This window comes from Pteropus alecto, unplaced genomic scaffold, assembly GCF_000325575.1.
Source record: "Pteropus alecto unplaced genomic scaffold, ASM32557v1 scaffold87, whole genome shotgun sequence".
Lineage (NCBI taxonomy): Eukaryota > Metazoa > Chordata > Mammalia > Chiroptera > Pteropodidae > Pteropus > Pteropus alecto.
In genome coordinates, this window is record NW_006443225.1 from 196072 (window position 1) to 212007 (window position 15936).

The 15936-nt window shown below is 32.8% G+C and overlaps 1 protein-coding gene across 7 annotated transcripts in view; it reads right to left on the reverse strand.

Moving 5' to 3' along the window:
- Window positions 1-15936, reverse strand: part of LOC102897725 (suppression of tumorigenicity 18 protein) — a 262470-nt gene that overhangs the window by 115886 nt on the left and 130648 nt on the right. Inside the window, exons 1-2 of one of the 7 annotated variants that reach the window (XM_025041157.1) lie at window positions 11710-11849; window positions 8966-9044 (exon numbers count right to left, since the gene is read on the reverse strand). The exons of 4 other annotated variants lie outside the window; for them this stretch is intronic. The gene's annotated coding sequence lies outside the window, so the exon portion shown is untranslated. Of the gene's footprint in view, window positions 1-8965; window positions 9045-11709; window positions 11850-15936 lie in introns of those variants that run through there. 2 more of the 7 variants (XM_025041158.1, XM_006923958.2) reach the window with 2 other exon arrangements.

A 15936-nucleotide genomic window follows, 5' to 3' on the forward strand; every position in this document is an offset into this window, starting at 1 on the left:
AAAATTTAAGGACTGTCACTGCCAGTTTAGTCATATGTTAAAATTAGAGGAGTGACTGGCATGTTACAAATGTCAAAAGAAACTAAATTGGGAAGTTCTTAAAAGATCAGAAAATAAAATATGTAATAGAAGACACAGTACTATTTATTGTGAAAATATAAATGAATGTGCTAAAAAATATATTGATCTCAAATTAGACAGTGGTGGTGGGGAACAGAAAGAAGTAGACAATGGCTTAATTATCTAAAGGAGGCAAAGGCTAAAAATGAAATCAGATGAGACTTTCAGCAATAGCTACCATTAATAGTGCATAAATGCTGACTCAGGCACTGGACAAGCATTTCATAATTATATTATCTTTAAGTCTCACACCAACCTAAAGAGGTTGACATTATTATTCCCAACTTAAGTTGAGCAAACTTAGGTCACACTATTGGTAAAGAGCTAGTATTCAAAATCATGTCTGTTGCCAATGTTTTCCTGCTCTGTAGCACCAGGTAAAATGTCAGTGTGAAGCCTGACAACCACAGAAAGAACCACAGTAATAGAGTGCGAGCTCGAGGGATGAGAACTTTTGTGCAGCATTTAGTCTGGATATAGACTGAACAGAATTTTTAGAAAACCACTAATGAGTACTAAGATAATATAAACACTGAAATATGGTACAAAGCATAAAACTGGTATGTGGGGGAAGACAGTGGTAAATGATTTGAGAAATGCTTTGTTGATGACTAGAGACCTTGAGCACTGGCCCAAGGCAGCAGATTTAGAGTGGTGACATGCTTTGTCTCTGAACTAAAACAATCCTGAATTTGAATTCTAACTCTGACATTTACTTGTTCTGTGATCTCAGAATTATATTTAACCTCCCTAATCTTCAGGTTCTTCATCTGTTAAGAAGATATAATAATAGAACCTTCTTTTAGAGCTGAGAGGATTATATGAGATGTAACACATTAAAGACACTGCACACAATAGAAATTCTGTGACATTTCATGATCCAAAAGAAGATCAGTACTTATATAAAGCCCACAGGTAGGTAGTACAACAAGGAGGATGTGTGTTGATGAGATCAATTAAATTCCTTATAGATAAAATTGTTCTTTCTCTTCAAGAGAACAGGCAGTTAGTAGGAAAATTCATTAAGTACTCATTCAAAAATATGTGTCGACTTTTTCAATGCTATTTTTTTTATGTTAGATACTGTTATAAATTCTTTGTGTGTATTATATACTAACTCAACATCTACAACAACTATATGAATCAGGGATAATTAATTATTCTAATATTTCAAATGAGGAGATTAAAATACAAGGAAGTACTTGCCCAGGGGTCACATAACTTGTGGGGAGCGGCACTGAAAATTGGACTCTAGCTCCAAAGTCCATATGTTTAATCACAATAGTCTCTCATCATCATGAGATAGGTGATGGAGAAGCAAGGATAGACAACACAAAAATTATATTCTAGTGTGTAAACCAAACCAAAAGCCAAGAAAACAATAAATACACAATGTGTTTTAAAGCAGGAGAAGTACTATGGAAAAATACGTAGGTTAGAAGATGGGGATGTGTTTTAGTTTGAGGTAGGCATAATCTTTATTCATCTGAGAAAGAGTACAAGAACCATGTGCCTGGGGTGAAAATAGTTAGAGCCCTCGTATCTGAAACATATAAAGAACAACTGCAACTCAAAAATAGTAAGACAAATTACTCAATTAAAAATGGGCAAAGGACTTAAATAGACATTTCTCCAAAGAAGACCTACAGATGGCCAATAAGCACATGAAAAAAGGCTCACTATCACCAGTCACTAGGAAAATGCCTATCAAAACCATAATGAGATATCACTTTATTATACCCATGAGGATGGCTATAATAAAAAAGACAGACAATAACAAGTTTTGGTGAGGAGGTGAAGAAATTGGACCTTCATACACTGTTGGTGGGAATGTAAAATGGTACAGCTGCATTGGAAAACAGGCTGGCAGTTCTTCGGATGATTTAACATAGGGCTACTATATAATCCAGCATTTCGACCCCTAGGTTCATACTCCAGAGAAATGAAAACACCTGTCCACATACACATACACACTATATGAATGTTCATAGCAGCATTATTCATAATAGCCAAAAAGTAGAAACAACCCAAATGTTCATTAGTTAATGAATGGGTAAATAAAGTGTGGTATATCCAATCAGAATATTTTTCAGCAATAACAAGGAATCAAGTACTGACACATGACAAAACATCGATGGGGCTTAAAAATATTGTTAATTGAAAGAAGCCAGCCAGAAAGGATCACATATTGTTTGATTCCATTTATATGAACTATAAAAGGCATATCTATAGAAATGTAAAGTAGATTAGTGGTGGCCTAGAGTCTGAGGCGGAGTGGGAAGTGGAGGATGATAGCTAAGGAGCATAAGTTTCTTTTATAAAAAATAAAAATGTTCTAACATTGTGGTGATAGATGCATAACTCTGAATATGCTCAAGACTGTTGAACTCTACACTTTCAGTGGGTAAATTCTACATTATGTAAATTATATATTATTAAAACCGTTTTAAAAAACAGGTGGATCCGTTTTAAGTGTGATGAATGCTCTTGGACAGCTTTCGGCAGAAGAGTGAAAGCAGGGAAATCAGTTTCTAGCCATGGTAATCATTTGTACATAAGAAGGTGGGCCTTGTCTGGAGCAGAGTTGGTACAGGTAAAGAGAAGGCTAACAGCTGTGGTTATAGCACCAGTATAACAAACAAAATATAAAAAGAAGAGATATTAAGAGATATTAAGAGCAGAAATGTATCTGCTGCCTGCTATGATCCAAACTCATTACTCCTAACGCTCCGACACGTGTCTATCTATGGAGAGAAGCCAATCTCTTCCCTCTCCCACTCCTCCTACTCCTTCCTCCATATGGCTCCAGAAGGAAGGATGCTCTCCGATTCCCCTTTACCCTTCCTAATTGTGTACATCTTTTAAGACAGCTCAATCTGAGAAGAAAATCTCTAGCTTTTCTGGTTCTCATTAGTCTTCTGAGTTTCTATGCCATTATAAATTATAAATAACATTTAGGAGTGAAGTAGAATCTTTTGTTTTTAATAGTATAATGTAAATGTGATAATTAATAAAAACAAACCTGCTAGAGGCACCCGCAGTTTAAAATCATTTCACACAGAGTTGATACAGAATTTTGCTGCCTAATTCTGAGAGAATTTTGAAGCTATCAGCTCTGAATGGTCTTAAGATTTCATCTTTACAAACATATTTTTATCTGTATCCTTCCTCTGATTTGAGTGGAAGAGGGTCCCTCCTTTCTAAGATAGGTTCTCTATTGGGCTCTATTACATTTGCTTTCTACTTCATTTAGTTTGTTACTCTTCTATATCTTCAAACTTTGCAGATGTCTCATCTCTTGCAGTTCCTTCTCTTCAGTATATATCATATTTCTCCTCCACATGTTATTATCTCTGTTCTTCAGAATCAAACTTCATAAAATTCTCATAGACTTTTTTTTAACCCTACACAACGCATGGTCATCTGGTTTCCATCCCTAATTCCACTGAATTTTCTCTGGCTAAGATTACTAGTGACCTCCTATTTGGTCTATCTAATGGTACATTTTTGTCTGTTTTCTGAGTAATTAACACTATTGCTTAATCTTTTGTAAAGAATCAGTTTGCGTCTCCGTTTTTTTTCTGTTACTCCTTGCTTTCATCAGCCTTCTATAAATTTCTTCTTTGTTGGTTCCCTTTTTTCTACTTTTCCATCAAATACGAGTATTCCATAGAGTGTCTTATTTTAGTCTTTTCCACCCTTATATTCTTCTTGGAAACCACATCCAATGTCTATCTTTCTATCCCAGGTCTCACTCTTGAAGTTCAGATCCATTGATCAACTGTATACTCAACATCACCATCTGGTTGTTTTACATTCAATAACCTCTTGTTTATGCATCTCTTATCGTGGTTACCCATCCACCCTGTAACTTAAGCCAGGTGGCTGTCATTATGACTCTTGACTAGTTTTCAAATCTGTGTCCTGGGTTTGCTTCTTGTCCAACACAGTCCCATTCTATTGTAAATGTCAGTTTGCTATGTCACCTGCTATGGTATGAGATCTTATAGAACTTATGTCTGTATTCTCACCACTTGACACAGTTGCACAAACATAATAGATTCTCAATAAGTTTATTGAATGAATGGATTCAAGAGTCTTTAAATGCCTCTTCTATAAAATATTCCCAGATGCTACCTCTAGGCAAAGATAGCCATTCTATTTTTTGGGTCATAACTTTGTCTTAGAGAAAAAATAGAATTGACTATGCCTAGTAAGATGCTCTGGCTCCATTCACAGTAAAGGTGAGTGGCAGAGTGGAATTGTCCATTTTTCTTTGCATAGGCCATGGTGGTGCACAAGCCTTCCCTATCACATGAACAATAACCGAAACAAGGTTGAAAGCTTCACCTACACCACTGTCCTCTACTCTGGCTCATAATGTCCTTGAGAGCAGATGCCATGTCTTACATTCATTCTCTGCACTTTGGGTAACTTCTATGAATGTATTTTTTAGTTAATGATTATACAGAACCTACATAATCTCTTCACAATTTTCTAGCACTAATATTTACATTTTTTTACTTCACTTCAGCACATAGAAAACACAAACAATACCTTAAATCATATCCAGCTGGAATAAATATTGTAATTCTTGTGAACTTGATGTACTATCTACCTAGGAAGAATTCTATTGTGATTGAAACTCTTCATTCCCATATTTTTCTTTCTTTTAACAAACACTTGTGCATTTCTCAATATGTTCAAAGTTTCTCTGCCAGATACTGAGAATAATAAAATTATTTTAAATACAGGTTGTCATCTAAAGGATTTTTGTCAAACCTCATTAACTTGATTCTTTTTGCTTAGTGTTATTTTTCAACATGATATTTGCAAAAGATTAAAAAAATGCTTTTAGGTTAATCTTCTATAATAATTTAAGGAAACTCTATGAGTATTATAATAGTAACTGCCCGATTAAAATTTAAATTACAAAAATAAATTCTACAATGTGTCTAAATATTTTGCAACCTATAATCTGTGTTTCCAAACATGATTTTAAGCAAAGTGAGCCCTTAACAAGTCCACAGAAGCCAAATGCCCAAGGCTATGGTGCTGAGGTGCAGTGGGGCTAACACTGCAGCCATGGCATCTCCGGTTGCGGCACCTCTTCATGGTGCAGTCTTCTCATCCACAAAAAGGGGACGATAGCAGACCTTACCCTGTAGACTGTGACTCTTGTTGTGGTTGTGAAAATTAAAAGAATTCATGGACGTAAGTACTTAGAAAAGTGGTTAGACCCATGTCAGTGCTATATTACTAAATAGAAAAAAACCAACAACAACATCTGTTTTACACCAGAATACTCAGAGATAAATTCAATTATCAAAATTTCTAACTATCCATGTTTATGCTCATAGAACTAAGATTTTTGGCTATTTGACCACATGTTTAACTTCTGATCTGATGGGGCTGAAGCTTGTACAGTTCTTAGAATGGCTACTTCTGATATTAAGGCTAATTGGCATGCTAAATATGTATGTCTTCAAGTGGTATAATGAAGGCTTTTACTATTTCTGAATTCTTTTTCAAATTCATGGAACGTTTTAATCACAAAAAGTTCATAGAGCTTTAGACTTTAGGGAATGAAAGAGACCCCAGGAGTCACTTAGTGTAACCTTTATCATGGCAGATGTTATCTATAAGGAAAATAAAGTGATTCGTCAAGTTACTTCATCAGGATCATTCAATTACTTAATGTCATTTAACTATGACTAGATTTAGACCCAATATCATTTGAAATTATATTGCTGACACTATTTGTTTCCCCTATATTTTGTGCCCAGAGACCATATAGCATAGTGAGAGATTAAGAGCACGGGTTTAGGGAACAGTTAGGTTTGAGCTCAAGCCTCTATCCTACTCGTGACCTAAGGAAAAACATCTTAATGTCTCTGTTACTTCATCTGAAAAAAAGGGGTATCAATGGAAATATTATGACTTTTAAATTATATAATACCTATCAACAACACAGTGCCTGGCATAGTGTAAGTACTCAGTAAATGTTAAAGACTATTATTATTGTCATATATGTCATCATTGTTATGAAAAAAATCATAGGCACAATGTTTGAAGTTCTTTTTCTTATTTGCCAAACCCTAAAAAATTGTTCTTGTGTCAAAACTTAAGAGGGACGTCTGTGTGTGTGTGTGTGTGTGTGTGTGTGTGAGAGAGAGAGAGAGAGAGAGAGATAGAGATAGAGAGAGAGAGAGAGATGCATGTTTCCATTACTTGATAATGATCCCAAGTCCTGGAACCCTAACACTTGTTCAAATTCTCCTCAGCCTGCTTGCAGTCCGCTGTGATATAGCCTATATACTAACTCTAATCTGCCAACTGACCCTTGGAAACCCCCACTTGATAAGGTCGATTACGGAAAAAATATTTCTAAGGAAGTAAGTGAACCAGGTATGGAATGTAACCAAACTTTAAATGTTTATGGTAGCAAAGAATGGCCACAAGAAGATACCTGCCAAAGAAAATCTGGTCGGCACATAATTTCATACAAAAAAATCACTTAGAAATTTGACCTTTAAACCAAAGCTTGTATCAAAATGTACGAACTCTTCTACATTCTGAAATCTATGGCTGGAAGCTTATTAAATCGAGTGTATTTAAAAAAAAAAAAACAGTGGAATATTCTATTAGTTCAAAAAGTCTAGATGAAATATGTTTAATGTACCTGTGAAAACCAACGTAAGCAATCTTTGGAAGATTTTCATTTGTTTGTTTTGTTTAGACTTAGAACCTGACTTTCGGGAGTAAAATGATCTTTAATCCCTAGGAAAAAAAAATCCCCAAATTCATCATTGAAACTACGATAATTCTTCATGAAGTCAGAGCAAAAAAAAAAAATAAAAAGAAAAAAAAATAACTTCCTCTACCATTAAAAATAACCACAATAGCAACCCCAATCTTCATTCTTTCATTTCCTCAGGTCTGACATTCTGCAGATGACCGCCCTTATTTGTCCCTACATGTTTTCCAAAATATAAAAGTGAAATAGAGTCCCAAGGGCACTGTACTTGAAAGGTTATGAGAGTTAGAGAATTTTAACCATGCCTGCCAAATCAGCAGATGGCTTGTGATTATAATTATATGCATCAATAAAACGAATAATCTTTACAAAATTTGAATTTCTACTAAAGTAAGGGATTTAGTAAGCAGATGCAACAGAATGCATTTTCTTTAACCCTTTTGGTAGACACTGGTATCTTTCACACACAAAAAAGATCAAGGGCTCTGTACATAATAGGTTGTATACTTTAATTTTTGTCCCCTTTCTACAGTAGTAATTTCATTTTCTTGAGCATATTTCATCTTCACACCGTTTTCACATTTCAAGATAGAAATGTTAAGACTAATTCTCTACCATTGTTTGATATTTGAAAGAAGAAAATTTAAAAGAGGTAAATACCTTCATTCTAATTCATACCAAATATACTATAGAAACAAAAGAGCAAACAGTGGATGCATCTTTCTAGCTGATGGTATTCTTTTACAAATTAGGTTTTCAATAACAATTTACTTTTTATTTTTTGGTTTTTTATTCACTTTAATCTACATCTCAAGAATGAAAATATTATTTATTCTATTTACATAATTAACCATTTCATTTTGATGTGGTTTTGCATACCATGACAAGTAAAGATAACTAAGTTTTATCTCACCACAAGCATGAATTTACTCATGTAGAAATTGGATACATATAAGATACATCTGAAAAAAAGGTCAGTGAGGTTTACACACTGACCTTTACCTATGTTTCTTTCATGAGGAAAAACTCAGCATTTAGAAAATTAAATTAAAGTAACTATGTTACTGTTAAATTTTGGAAAAGCAGGAGAAATGTAGCACAAATATTTGCATACTATTTTTTATGAAATTATAATGTAAATGTTTTTCATGGAATTACCAAATATAACTCTTCATAACAATAGTTTATCAATTACTAGTATACCAACAAATTTTACTCCAATAAACCAACAAATATATTTAGAAATATTAGGAGAACATAAATTTTGTGCAGGTTTCTATAGCATCTTCATATTTACACTATATAAGTGAAAATGTTCTGATCTAAAAAGATAGTACACTATTGTAATTAATGCCACTTAATGGCATAAATAAGTTACTAATGAGACTTTGAAGGCATTAGCATTTTTGTGGGCCAACACAATTTATCTGTAGATATAAGAAATATGAGATCAGAAATTCTTTTTAGCAACAAAATTCTTGCAAAGTTGCAACTTAAATGTATAGGTCAAACCATATTGGAACAGATTTTCCTACAATCAAAATCTGAAGAGTTAAACCAAGAAAGTAATAAATTCTTGCCTGAAAACTTACAAATTTGATGCAACACTTGACAAAACAATATTCAAATATTTGTAAAGAAATTCAGATATCTCTTGGAGTTCACTGGAGTGAAATTTTAAAATATTCAGCAATAAATTAGGTTCAGGATTCTTTACATAGGTAGTAAAATAAAATACTTTCCTTGAAGAAGGAAATTTTTTTAACTAAATCTAAAGTAAAACAAAAGAAATAATCTAAGCCAAAACTTGAAATAAACCTCACAGGGGCAAAACTAAGATACTAATTTTTTAAAAAAAGAATGAGGAGTAAACTTAATCTTAGTAGATAACCTTTGCTATAATTAAATACTTAAATTACAGTTAAATCATTTTGAAATTAAATGAAATTATTTCTGTTTATAGAAAGTTTAAATTGAAATGCAATGAAATTCTGATGAATACCTTTGATTTCTATTAATAAAGCTATGTATAACAGAACAATTTGATCACATATACTTAATATATATTTAGTACTTTTAACTTGTTACCTTAGACTTGAAATGAGCACTCAGCCACTTACAATGGAGTTTTCACAGTCCTTCAAGAAATCTCACAAAATTTAGGATTCTGAAAGTAAAAACATGAGAAAGAGTTCTGTACTGGTCTACGTAAATGTGTAGGGATTATACAACATATTATTGGCTACTTACCGTCTCAAACTCCAAGTGAAAGTTAAAAAACACCTTTGAACACCTACGATATACAAGGGGCTTCAGGCACATTATCTTATTTAATTTTTACATAAGTCTTAAGGCAAAATTTATCTACCCTGGCCCCCCATCTAACAGACCAGGAAACAGAGGTCCAGGATCCAAGATCCAGATTTAGTAAAAGGAAGAACCAGGTTTCAAACATATGTTCTTGGGAAGGGAATGTCATAGATTCTCTTGTCACTTTATGTCACTCATGTGGCACTTGTGACTGCATTATTATCTAGGCAATGCTTTATGATTCTCCTTAGATCCTGGATCCTTAAGAATGGGAATGAGCACCCTATAGGACCCACAGCACCTAGTACAATCTTTTGAACTAAATCGTTTTAATAATACTTATTTGTCAAATAAGTGAATCTGAATAAAAGTTCAGTAATACAAAGTTTCCTTCTGTCAACAAAAATTAAGTTTCTTAAATTTCTTTAAAGAGAAGTTATGTATCTGATAAAAACCATTTTCTTAGTGCACATTCATAGTTAAATTTTTAAGAATCTCTCAAATTCAAGACTAATAGTGGAAAAAAGTTCACATAAACCAAAAGTAATGATCTGTACCCTCTTATCTTAATTACAAAGCCATATTTTGTTTTCAAGAATGACAATTCTATTTCTGTGAAAACAATTCCACTCAGTTATATTCACAGTCTAACTGATTTCAGTCAAGTTTGCTCACCCTTTGCTGTACTGGTGAGGACAGGGGTAAAATATTTATAGCCATCCAAAAGGATTATGTGTTTTCTGAACAATTCACTCCTGTATTAACATGACAAACATTAGTAACTATAGAAAAAATAATTATAATACATTAGATTCAAATTTAAAATGTTCAGTACAGAAAGATAATCTAATATATCTGAAATATCCGAAAGAGTGACTGGCTGTATAACTCTGCCTTAAACTAAAATTGTTAGGTAGCAATTGTAGCCATTTCAGACAGCTTACTTTTCCCATGATTTCTACCACATTAAAGGCATGATGATGAGATTACCTATTAGAAAAATTTGAATTTAGTTAAATTAGGGTACATCTTTCTGATATATTTTTTACTTGACATTAACAAGACACAATTATACTACTTTCTTCACAAAATCTATTTCCTTCAAATTCCAGTTACTATAAAAATAATAGTTGTGATAAGTAATATATGTTGTATATTATACACAGATAAACTTAAATTATATAAATAAAAAAATGTTGAGAACACATTTGGAAGAAGAAAAGTACTTTAAGACAAAAAAAAATATATATGACCTCTGATCACCCACATTACATTATAGACCTCTATTATGAATTTCTCATGAATACTAATAATAAACAATTTATTCTGTATAATAATATTTCTATATTCTTACAGAGATGAAAATGTTTCAGTGCAAGTAATGCAAGTTAGCAACTGATTTCTATATAATATGGAGAATTTTAATTCAAGAACAGATGATTATGACATGCCATTCTAATATTAAATGACAGTGTCTTTAAAAATTGAATCTTGACATTGATATTATGAATTCATCTATTTTAAAACACCACACTTATGTTAACAATACTTTTTAAATGTTTTTGGTGAGATTGTCAGAGTTTATTAAACTGTAGAAAATCCACTTAGCTGACAGTTCTCAGAATAAAGTATTTAATTTACCTGAATGTCTTGTAACAATATCATTCCCTCTTGAACTAAGCATCCTCTGAATACACAAGTCTAAGGCAGACAGACATTTCAGCAAGGCAAATAAGACTTTCTGGCAACTTCCTGTTGCCATATTTCTCTAAAAGGATCCTGCAATCTTATACTTCAATACTGCAAATGCATTTTTTCAAGGGACATAGCAAGTCAATGCTACTCAGTGTCGGTTAGCTTTGATATTTTCCCCCAAGTACAGCAAGCACAGAACCACTAATCCTATTCAATGTTACAGATTTGCAGCAATGATTTTATTTGCAGATTCAAGAGAAATGGAAAACATGAAGAAAATAGGAGCCTTTATTTTCTTGTTTTGTGTTTGATTGATTGACTTTTAAGACAGTGATCAGTGAAATGGTTATCCCATATATGATATTAAATATATATTAGCAGATGGGACAATTTCATACTGACAAACATGAACTTCACTGCGCACATTCATGCCCCGGGTTTCCATTTTCTTTTAAAAGCAGTAAGACTAACTAAAAATCAAAGTTGTTGCATGCATTTGAAAGTTTTTCAGACCTGAACACACACCTGAATGGTAGTCATTTATGAAAGCACCATTTCTCCAATAAATAGCCTACCCCTTAAATTCAAGTTCACTTGCATTTTGGAGTACACTTTACTTCTGAAATGTAAAAACTTTTTATGAAACGGCAAAACAAAACAACAACAACAATAACATAAGAGCACTGATCACTGAAGCAGTATTTCCAGAAGTGATAGCAAAATCTCTTCATTCTGACCTACTTGTCGAGAACCGGACTTTCAGCCTCACGGTTAGGCTAAGATTTGTTCTACTTTCTCCCTAGGGCTTAATTGCCAGACTGACTTACCGGTGCCTCCTAGCCTTTGTTCTGCCTCTCACGCTGACATCAGGGAAGCAGTGATGTAGAATAAAGCAGGGGTTGGCTAGGTTAGTCCAGTGTTTGTGTCGTTGTGTGGTGTGCGGGGACACTCTGTGATACTCTAGTGAGCTGCTAAGCTTTTTTTGTAGGCTTTGTGTCATTTACTTAACGACCAATCTCATTAGCTGCCAGGGTACAATGGGCTGATGCATTTTCTATGTACATACTCTACACAGTGACCCTCAAGGTTGCCGAAGGTCTATTTAATCAGTCAAATGCTGAATATATTTGCAGTAAATCACTAAAAAAAAGAGGAAAAAAAAAGAGAGACTACCCGAGGTATCTTACAGTCTTACTATTTACGGTTGGTTATTTTCAGGTAATAAAATGCATGCATATTTAGCCAAAACAAGGGTAGAACAGGCAGAGATGAATTATCCAGTTTGTACTGGTGACCTTAATTTTGGGAAACTTTCAGACTCAAAGGTGTTTTTCTTCATAAGGAACCCAGATTCAAAATTTAATTTCTGCTTAGTTTAATCATATTAGCAAAACGAAAAAGCATCGCTTTCTTTCGCTGTTTCTCCTTACTCCAAAGTCACCCCCACCTCAGTTCTACCCCCTGTCCAAGCAGACTCAGAACTGGCAAAGTTGCATTTATGCCCTCTTTCAGTTATAAGGTAAAAACCCTTTTAACTCTTATGAAAAATGAAATGCTGAGAGCACTATGAATGACGACAGCTGTCCATAAGTATCAGGGAGAGTTCTATTGTCCAGCTTGTCCCTGGATAAAATGAATACTTTACAGCAGAGGCTGTTCAGCTTGGCTAAAGAGTATGGGGAGAAGGGGAGGAGGTCACTGGAGATTTCGCACACTAATTTAATCTGGGAAAAGGACAGGCTCTGCATCTCCCTTGAACAGACTGGCAGCAATCTGGGCCCCCACAGAACTATCTCCTTTTGCCTGTGCTCTATTTATTCCTTATCTCTGTTTACCAACCGCTAGGTCCCTTTCATTCACACCACGAGGCCGTTTTCCTACTATCAGTCAGCAGCTGACACTGTGGAAGAGCCTCAAAGGCAAAAAAAAAAAAAAAAAAAAAAAAAAAAAAAAAAAAAAAAAAAAAAAAAAAAAAAAAAAAAAAAAAAAAAAAAAAAAAAAAAAAAAAAAAAAAAAAAAAAAAAAAAAAAAAAAAGATCAAAACTAAACCAAAGCTGTATAAACAATGCAACAGTACAAGTAAATGCATAAACCCTGATTCTTAACCCAACCCACAGGGTGCAAACAGAACCTTTATAGTAAATCCAACAAACCCACCACAGTGAGCTATGGGCCACAGAGAAAGAAAAGTCAAAAACCATTCATGAAATCACCATCCAAAAAGAATTGCTCAAATGTATGCTGGCTGCTGAAGCAACCTTGCTCTCAGGGATGTTCTTATCTCTATCATGGATCAATTAACTTAAAACCAGGAAACATTTACCTTTCCAGAAAAGGCAACCTATGCATTTTGAAGGTAAAGCTTGTTCTCATAAAATAAATGTTAGCAGATAAAAAATCCACCAATAAGACTATAAGTTAAAGGAAATTTAACATTAACTTTTTCAATACCTCATCACATTGATTAAATTGAAACAATCCAAGAAACTGGGCATTAAACCTCCATTATTTTTATATAAAGATACTAAAATGTCTTGCTCAATACAGCCAACTAAATGTTTTTGCCATGTCTTGTTAAAATGATTAACATAGAAGAGGATTTGAGAAAAGACTGCATACAACTTTTTATTTCGAAGTACTCTGCAAGGTGTGAATGGAAACAGAGACTGAAGCATATAGTTTGAAGTGTAGAAAGAGGAGAAAACAGAACAAGTGTTATTTTGTATCTTACAACTTTTGAGTAAACATGAATTTTGAATCTATATTATATTTACGTATATTAATCTTGAATACTAAATAATTTTGACTATTTCAATAAATGAAAGAATATTATTAATATAAGTATTTTATTGATGTGATTCAGAATATATATAAATGTATATGATTCAGAGTGTATATATGTATATTTTAAACATAATTATACATAGTGCTACCCATATGTACATATATAGAATGAGAAAGTACATAATATCTAGTGCCTACTTTTCCCTAGATTAAAAACTGTGACGTACTTTAAATTTCCCTGAGTTTTTTTAACCATTGAAATTATTGGAAATGATTGGTTATTGTCATAAAAATCAACACCGTATTGACTCAATCACTAAGACCTTTACCAAAAAGGGAAGACAAAATGTAGCTCATTATCTAGGATGATCAATTGGACCAGATTTCAGTTTGTGTTTTCACCTATATGCATTATGAGCAATGAAGTCTTTACTACTTGGATTCTTTTTTTCCAAATGAATTAATGAATTAAATTTATCCTTTCACCAGCTGCTAGGCAGCAGATGGAACCATTTCTGAAGCCTTGTTGAATTCAATCCATAAAACTCATTTCCTAGGATTAGCAGTCCAAAGTTTCTTTTAATGTTTATATACCGTTTGGGATTTTGAATTTCATGATGTTAAACTTTCAATTTAACTATTCTTTTTGCATTTCATATCAAACAATTATGATCTTTTGGATTTCTATAGCAGACATGGCAGGTCACATAAGGACAGGAATTAATTTCAAGAGCAATAAAGTCATGCAAGTTACATTTTTTGATGTTTGTTCGTATTGGCCTACTACCATGGAAACTATTTGCACTGTTCTTTTATACTGTCAACCTAAAGAATTATATATTTAATAGTTTGTGGATTTTGTTTATTTACTCATAAATACTTTAAAGCTGCAACAAGGAACATTCATTAACAATATGGAAGTTGAAAGTGTTGCAGTTTAGTTTTAAGATTAAGATGGTTACATTATCTGCAAATAACTACTGTATATACAAGGTTAACTTATCTAATAAGAATTTAGTCCTGACCTTTAAAAATGGCAATAAAGCTAATTACACAGATTATGTAGATATGTATTTTATAACAGTTACCATTTTAAAGAGTATACTACCATGGACAGCTCCAAACATTTCTATTCTTTCCTACTTAATTTGCACTTACAAATGTCTAATTTAAGAATCAGGAAACTTTAAATCCTACCGATTGATGTAGTAGCAAAAATAGTAATGCCAATCTTCAAAAAAAAGAGTGGGGGGAGCCTTTAAACATAACAAAATTAGAATCTCATAAAAGTTCCAATGTACTTTGAAACATTTTAAATACAACTACCATATACTCTCCGAGGTACAGTATATCCAAATTTAAAATATAAAAGCTTTTAAGCTAAAATGATGCTGCTTCTATAACATAAATACAACTAAAAAAGAGTGAATCACTCTTATGTGCAACAGTGATTTCCGCTAATTTGGCACAAAAAATCTATATTAATCTAATATTGGAGTAAGCCAAGAAGGCCACATAATAATCACCACTGCGTAATTGAATATTTAGAAGAAAGAGAAAAGAGATCACTGGTAATCTTAGGTTACACGCATAAAAGTAGGATAATATGCAGATGTTATTTGCAAGGAAACAAAAGTTAGGGGAAAGTAATTTCAGTTTTATTTTAGATTATGAATCTGATTATTCCTTGGAATTATTATTTTTTCTAACATAAAGATAGTACACACAATTATATTCAAGATTTTTTCTTCATTTTTCAATTTTTAGTTTATTGAATTTTGCAGTGCATAAGATAAGAATTGGTGTTACTTTTTCTGACAATAATTCACTTTCTTTAAAAAATTCAATATTGGAGAAGTTATTTTACAAACTTTGCCTATTAGCTGCTTTGTTCTTTGAAACTCAAAAAAGCTCACTATATCCATTTAAGAGGCTACTTCTCTTATTTCCACATGTATCAAAGCAAGTATGTTTAATAAATACCTTGTTAGAATGAAAGGAATATGAGGCAAAGTACTGTTTATCAAGGTATATGAAACTTTTTTCTCTATCCTTTAGTAATATTTCATTGAACTCATCCTTCTGCAAAATTTTGTTCAAGGTTAGTCTTTCTCATTCTTCAGCCTTTTTTAATATTACTCTTTAACTTTCTGAAGTTTTCTGACATTTGCATTTATCAGAAATGAACTGTATCATTAAGGAGAATGCTCTCATTCAATTCTCTAAATATTTAAAGACAAGATTATAAATACAATACTTATCAATTTAAA